Below are 8,067 nucleotides of genomic sequence, written 5' to 3' on the forward strand. Positions count from 1 at the left end.
CTAGTGAGTTGCTCCGGTTTGTGAGGGGTGCGTGTCCAAACTTTTGTCAAATAGGGCAATTTTTTCACCACATCATCTTGGCGGCATGACATTACATCAAGCAAGGTTTCATGTTTTTCTGATCATTTTTTAATTTTTTGGAATTAAAATGCCACGGCCCTCCATGAATGTACGTGTCCATGCCATGATACCAATATGTTTGAAAATTAATTCTAATTTACTGCACATGGAATTAAATTGCACACAAGTACACAAAATGTGACTTTTCAAACCGTTATGGTTAGATGTTGCATGTACATGTAGTTCAAATTTCAATTACATTCATTAAATGGCTAGAAAATCACTTAAATGTCTTAAAAGGTCAAATGACCCATGGAATTTTCCAAAATTTGACATGACAGTTGTATTAGTACTACAAATTTTCTTGTCCATTTAAAACACCATCCGTTGCCAGTTTACTCCAAATTTTTCTTTCACAGCTAACAAAAAATATCTACAACATCACACACAATTGTTTTGTAGGAACCGATTGCGATGACAATTTCTGGGTCTGTTTTAGTCTTCCTCCTTGAGCTTCGCCTGCTCGTCTGCTCCAGTGCCGGTAACCCCACGAATCCTAGTCCCCATTCCCGCACCCCCTTCTTGCAAAGATGGCGTCGTGGAAATGCTTCGTGAAGGCCCGTACGATGGCCGCGTCCTCCCAAGCGCCGCCACCTGCGCCGAGAGCGCCTCCGCCTACGCCGAGTGTGCCGCCGCATCCGCACTGAGCGTGGCCGGTTCCGTTGAGAGGGCGTCGACGGCAGCAGACAGGGCAGCTGCAGCAGTCGAGACGGCTGGAGTTGTTGCTATGATGGCGGCTGTCAGTGTCAGAACCAGCGGATCTCGAGTAGGGGGTCCCAAACTGTGCGTATAAGGCTAATGGTAACGGGAGGCGGGGGACACAATGTTTACCCAGGTTTCGGCCCTCTCTATGGAGGTAATACCCTACTTCCTGCTTGATTGATCTTGACGAATATGAGTATTACAAGAGTTGATCTACCACAAGATCGTAATGGCTAAACTCTAGAAGTCTAGCCTATGAGGTTATGATTGATGTCCTATGGACTAAACCCTCCGGTTTATATAGACACTATAGGGGGCTAGTGTCGTGGAATTAACACGTCAGATGTCCTAGTGAGAGGACTTAGTCGTGGAGCCATCGCAACGAGATTAGCTTAAAGGGGTTAAACCGGACAAAGGACATGGGGAGTTTATACTAGTTTGGCCCCTTGCGGTGAAGGTAAAAGCCAACGATCCAGTTGTGGTGGAATTGATGGGGTCTCGATGATTAGGGAGTGAATCCGCTTTTCCTGTCTCTCGAGTTGTTGTTTCTTGTCGCTGAACCACCGTCGGGTCGTCCCTTTATATACACAGGTTGACGCCGGCGGTTTACAGAATCCCGAGGCCGGCTCATACATGTGTCCGGCTCGGTTTCTACCTTTCCCTATCTTACAACACAAGTTACATATCTCATGGCAGTTTATGTCTATGGGCCCTAATCCGCCCTTGGGCTCTAGGCCTCTAAGTCTCTATCGTAAAGCTCCTTATTCCTTGTCTTCATGGGCTTCAATACAGATGATTCCTTGTGAGCATAACCCGGCCCCTCCTGGGAGGTTTATACAGTAGTTATATCCGCAACATTAGGCCCCAGATTGATTTGAACATGTTCATGTCAATCCTCAACACTTAGAAAAACTCCTTGAGCACCTTCGTATGAACCTTGTAAACCGCCATGACATCATCTCCATATGAACTTGGTAAACCACCATGACGTCATCTTTCAAGATTGTAGTAAATCGCCATGACGTCACCTGCTTATTAAAAACATGTAAATACCTCCCTTTTATTAATGAACCTCCGAAAACCAAGGCGACAGCTGTTTCACATATCCATTTATTGGGTTCCTCGATTCCCGCACTTGTCACTTATCCCTTCGCCTTATAAATATACCCAAGGGTCATTCTTTCTCTTCCCCTTCGTGCCCTTTCACCTCATCGTCTTCCCTGCGTTGCCATAGTGCTCGAGCGTGATAACCCACAAGTGTAGGGGATCGCAACAGCTTTCGAGGGTAAAGTATTCAACCCAAATTTATTGATTCAACACAAGAGGAGCCAAAGAATATTATTGCGTATTAGCAGTTGAGTTGTCAATTCAACCACACCTGGATAACTTAGTATCTGCAGCAAAGTATTTAGTAGCAAAGTAGTATGATAATAAAGGTAATGGTAGCAAAAGTAATATTTTTGGGTTTTGTAGTGATTGTAACAATAGCAACGGAAAAGTAAATAAGCGAAGCACAAGATGTGAAAAGCTCGTAGGCATTGGATCAGTGATGGATAATTATGTCGGATGTGATTCCTCATCTAATAGCTATAACATAGGGTGACACAGAACTAGCTCCAATTCATCAATGTAATGTAGGCATGTATTCCGAATATAGTCATACGTGCTTATGGAAAAGAACATGCATGACATCTTTTGTCCTACCCTCCCGTGGCAGCGGGGTCCTAACGGAAACTAAGGGATATTAAGGCCTCCTTTTAATAGAGAGCCGGAACAAAGCATTAGCACATAGTGAATACATGAACTCCTCAAACTACGGTTATCACCAAGAAGTATCCCGATTATTGTCACTTCGGGGTTGTCGGATCATAACACATAATAGGTGACTATAGACTTGCAAGATAGGATCAAGAACACACATATATTCATGAAAACATAATAGGTTTAGATCTGAAATCATGGCACTCGGGCCCTAGTGACAAGCACTAAGCATAGCAAAGTCATAGCAAGATCAATCTCGGAACATAGTGGATACTAGGGATCAAACCCTAACAAAACTAACTTGATTACATGGTAAATCTCATCCAACCCATCACCGTCCAGCAAGCCTATGATGGAATAAATCACGCACGGCGGTCAGCATCATGAAATTGGTGATGGAGGATGGTTGATGATGATGACGGCGACGAATCCCCCTCTCTGAAGCCACGAACGGACTCCAGATCAGCCCTCCCGAGAGAGATTAGGGCTTGGTGGTGGCTCCGTATCATAAAGCGCGATGAAACTTACTCTCTGATTTTTTTCTCCGCGAAACGGAATATATGGAGTTGGAGTTGAGGTCGGTGGAGTCTCAGGGGGCCCACGAGAGAGGGGGGTGCACCCAGGGGGGTGTGCGCGCCCCCACCCTCGTGGACAGGGTGTGGGGCCCCTGGTCTTGATTCTTTCGCCAGTATTTTTTATATTTTCCAAAAAGTGCCTCCGTGGATTTTCAGGTCATTCCGAGAACTTTTATTTTCTACACATAAAACAACATCATGGCAGTTCTGCTGAAAACAGTGTCAGTCCGGGTTAGTTCCATTCAAATCATGCAAGTTAGAGTCCAAAACAAGGGCAAAAGTGTTTGGAAAAGTAGATACGTTGGAGACGTATCAACTGCCCCAAGCTTAAGCCTTTGCTTGTCCTCAAGCAATTCAGTTGATAAACTGAAAGTGATAAAGAAAAACTTTTACAAACTCTGTTTGCTCTTGTTGTTGTAAACATGCAAAGCCAGCATTCAGGTTTCAGCAAATATTATGAACTAACCATACTCACAATAACACCTCGGTCTCACAATTACTCATATCAATAGCATAATCAGCTAGCAAGCCATAATAATAAAACTCAGGCGACAACACTTTCTCAAAACAATCATAACATGATATAACAAAATGGTATCTCTCTAGCCCTTTCTGAGACCACAAAACATAAATGCAGAGCACCTTTAAAGATCAAGGACTGACTAAACATTGTAATTCATGGTAAAAGAGATCCAGTCAAGTCATACCCAATATAAACCAATAGTAATGAATGCAAATGACAGTGTGCTCTCCAGTGGGTGCTTTTTAATAAGAAGGTGATGACTCAACATAAAAGTAAATAGATAGACCCTTCACAGAGGGAAGCATGGATTTGTAGAGGTGCCAGAGCTCGATTTTCAAATAGAGATTAAATAACATTTTGAGCGGCATACTTTCACTATTAATGCAACAACTATGAGATGATTGTATCTTCCATACTACATGCATTATAGGCAGTTCCCAAACATAATGGTAAAATTTTATACTCCCCCACCACCAACAAGCATCAATCCATGGCTTGCTCGAAACAACGAGTGCCTCCAACTAACAACAGCCATGGGGGAGTTTTGTTTAATTATTTTGATTTGATTTGATCTTTTTGGATCATGGGACTGGGCATCCCAGTTACCGACCCTTTCTCGTGAATGAGGAGCGGAGTCCACTCCTCTTGAGAATAACCCACCTAGCATGGAAGATATAGGCAGCCCTAGTTGTAACATGAGCTGCTCAAGCATACAAAACAGAATTTCATTTGAAGGTTTTGAGTTTGGAACATACAAATTTACTTGGAACGGCAGGTAAATACCGCATATAGGAAGGTATGGTGGACTCATTGGAATAACTTTGGGGTTTAAGGAGTTTGGATGCACAAGCAGTATTCCCGCTTAGTACAGGTGAAGGCTAGCAAAAGACTAGGAAGCAACCAACTGAGAGAGCGACAATAGTCATTAACATGCATTAAAATTAATTCACACAGAGTACAAGCATGAGTAGGATATAATCTACCATGAACATAAATATCATGAAAGCTATGTTGATTTGTTTCAACTACATGCGTGAACATGTGCCAAGTCGAGTCACTCAATTCATTCAAAGGAGGATACCATCCCATCATACCACATCATAATCATTCTAATAGCATGTTGGCACGCAAGGTAAACCATTAACTCATAGATAATCAAGCATGGAACAAGCAACTATAATCTCTAGATGTCATTGCAAATATTTCTACTTCATAATAAACTGAATCAGGAATGATGAACTCATCATATTTACAAAAACAAGAGAGGTCGAGTTCATACCAACTTTCCTCATCTCAATAAGTTCATCATATATCGTCATTATTGCCTTTCAGTTGCACGACCGAACGATGTGTATAATAATAATCGTGCGCATGCATTGGACTAAGCTGGAATCTGCAGGCATTCAACTCAAGAGAGAAGACAAGTAATATGGGCTCTAAGTTAAATAAACAATCATGTATATGAGAGCCACTAAACATATTCAATATGGTCTTCTACTCTCGACCCCCAAAGAAAATAAAAGAAAATAAAACTATTTACACGGGAAAGCTCCCAACAAGTAAAAGAAGAATGAGAAATCTTTTTGGGTTTTTCATTTTAATTCTACTACAAGCATGGAAATTAAACTAACTATTTTTTTGGTTTTTCTCAAAGTTTATCAAACACACAAGAAGAAAGCGAGAAAAAAGAAAACTAAACTATCATGGATAATACAATGAAAGAGTATGAGCACCGACGACTAGAATAGTGTGTGAACATGAATGTAAAGTCGATGAGAAATACGTACTCCCCCCAAGCTTAGGATTTTGGCCTAAGTTGGTTTAATGCCAAGGATAGCCTGGCTGATATCCGTAGTTGTAACTGGGGTCGTACTGAGATGCAGCAGCAAATGCCTCCTGAGCTGCAGCATGTTGGCGAGCCGCCTCCGCTCTCCCCTTGTGTTCAACTGCTTCCTCCCTGGTAACAACATATCTTCCTTTTGGTTGGTAATCAAAAGGAGAGGAGCAGGAAGAGTAACATGGTCATTGTTGCGTCTGTCATAGATTAGTCGATACTGGAGGAATTGTTCATTCGTCTTAAGAAAATGATGTTGGACCATAGCGTCATAATCTAAATAAGAAGGAGGTAACATCATATCCCCCTCTCATGGGGCTATACCAAGATAATTTGCCACACGGGTAGCATAAATTCCTCCAAATAAATCTCCAGCTCTACCATTATTATGCAACCTACGTGCAACTATTGCCCCCAAGTTATAATCTTTATAACCTAACACGACACTCTTGAGGACACAAAGATCAGGGACACACATGTGTCATGCTTCGTCTTTACAATTAATGCATCTACCGTTGAAAAGAGCAAAATAATGTATAGCAGGAAAATGAATGCTCCCTATGGTAGCTTGTGCAATATCCCTAGATTATCCCACAGTAATACTAGCAAGGAAATCTCTAAATTCAGATTTGTGCGGATCATTAATATTGCCCCACTGTGGAAGTTTGCAAGCAGTTGTAAAATCTCTAAGTCCATGGTATAAGATGTATCATAGATATCAAATAGGACACTCGGAGAATTACGTGTACATTTATATTTAAACCTTCGCACAAATGAATCAGTCGATTGATAGTACTAAGGACACTTATCTTGTAAGAAGTCCTCCAGATCAGCATTACGCACATACGCATCAAATTCCTCCTTGAAGCCCGCTTCGATCATAAAATCGTCGGATGGCCACTCACAAGCTCGTACTTCTGTGTCCCTCGGTAGTTCCTCGTCTTGTTCACGTATAGCAATCCTGGGTCCTTTCTTTACTGAGGAACCACCTTGGTACATTCTCCTAGACATAATTCTTTTTCTGTAAAATTTCTGAAATTTTAGTAATTTCAAAATAAAAGTGAATGAAACTAAACAAGATTTGTAGCAACTACTCCTACAAGTGCCTAGAGCCTATATCATGCATTAGAATTGCTTGGGACCTCTTAAATTTAACATGCAAGCTCAAGAACATGGTCACCTATGCAGCAAAAATTTGCAATGAATAAAGCACTAGAACAAAAACTAATTGGACCAATGGAGGAGTCACATACCAAGCAACAATCTCCCAAAGCAGTTTTGTGAATGGAGCTTTGAGCAAGGAGATCGAAAATCGCAGCAAAGTGAGCTAGAACTCGTGCTTGAGCTGGATGGGGATTTTTGGGAAGAAGATGGAGAGTGTGGCTGCTAGCATAAGTGGAGGGGGCCCACCAGGGGTGTTGGAAATATGCCCTAGAGGCAATAATAAAAGGATTATTATTATATTTCCTTGTTCATGATAATTGTCTTTTATTCATGCTATAATTGTATTATCCGGAAATCATAATACACGTGTGAATACATAGACCATGATACGTCCCTAGTAAGCCTCTAGTTGACTAGCTCGTTGGTCAACAGATAGAAATGGTTTCCTGACTATGGACATTGGATGTCGTTGACAACGGGACCACATCATTAGAGAATGATGTGATGGACAAGACCCATTCCTAAGCATAGCACAAGATCATGTAGTTTGTTTTGCTAGAGCTTTTCCAATGTCAAGTATCTCTTCCTTAGACCATGAGATCGTGTAACTCCCGGATACTGTAGGAGTGCTTTGGGTGTACCAAACGTCACAACGTAACTGGGTGACTATAAAGGTGCACTACAGGTATCTCCGAAAGTGTCTGTTGAGTTGACACGGATCGAGACTAGGATTTGTCACTCCGGATAACGGAGAGGTATCACTGGGCCCACTCGGTAGTGCATCATCGTAATGAGATCAAAGTGACCAAGTGTCTGGTCACGGGATCATGCATTACGGTACGAGTAAAGTGACTTGCCGGTAACGAGATTGCACGAGGTATTGGGATACCGACGATTGAATCTCGGGCAAGTAACATACCGTCTGAAAAAGGGAATAGTATACGGGGTTGTTTGAATCTTCGACATCGTGGTTCATCTGATGAGATCATCGAGGAGTATGTGGGAGCCAACATGGGTATCCAGATCCCGCTGTTGGTTATTGACCGGAGAGCTGTCTCGGTCATGTCTGCATGTCTCCCGAACCCGTAGGGTCTACACACTTAAGGTTCGGTGACGCTAGGGTTATAAGGAAGACTTGTATGTGATTACCGAATGTTGTTCGGAGTCCCGGATGAGATCCCAGACATCACGAGGAGTTCCGGAAGGGTCCGGAGGTAAAGATTTATATATGGAAAGTTGTCATGCGGACACCGGAAAGTTTCGGGGGCATATCGGTATTGTACTGGGACCACCGAAAGGGTTCCGGGGGTCCACCGGGAGGGGCCACCCCTCTCGGAGGGCCTCATGGGCCGCATGGGGCAGGGAACCAGCCCCTGGAGGGCTGGGCG

Source organism: Triticum dicoccoides, chromosome 1B, assembly GCF_002162155.2.
Source record: "Triticum dicoccoides isolate Atlit2015 ecotype Zavitan chromosome 1B, WEW_v2.0, whole genome shotgun sequence".
Taxonomy (NCBI): domain Eukaryota; kingdom Viridiplantae; phylum Streptophyta; class Magnoliopsida; order Poales; family Poaceae; genus Triticum; species Triticum dicoccoides.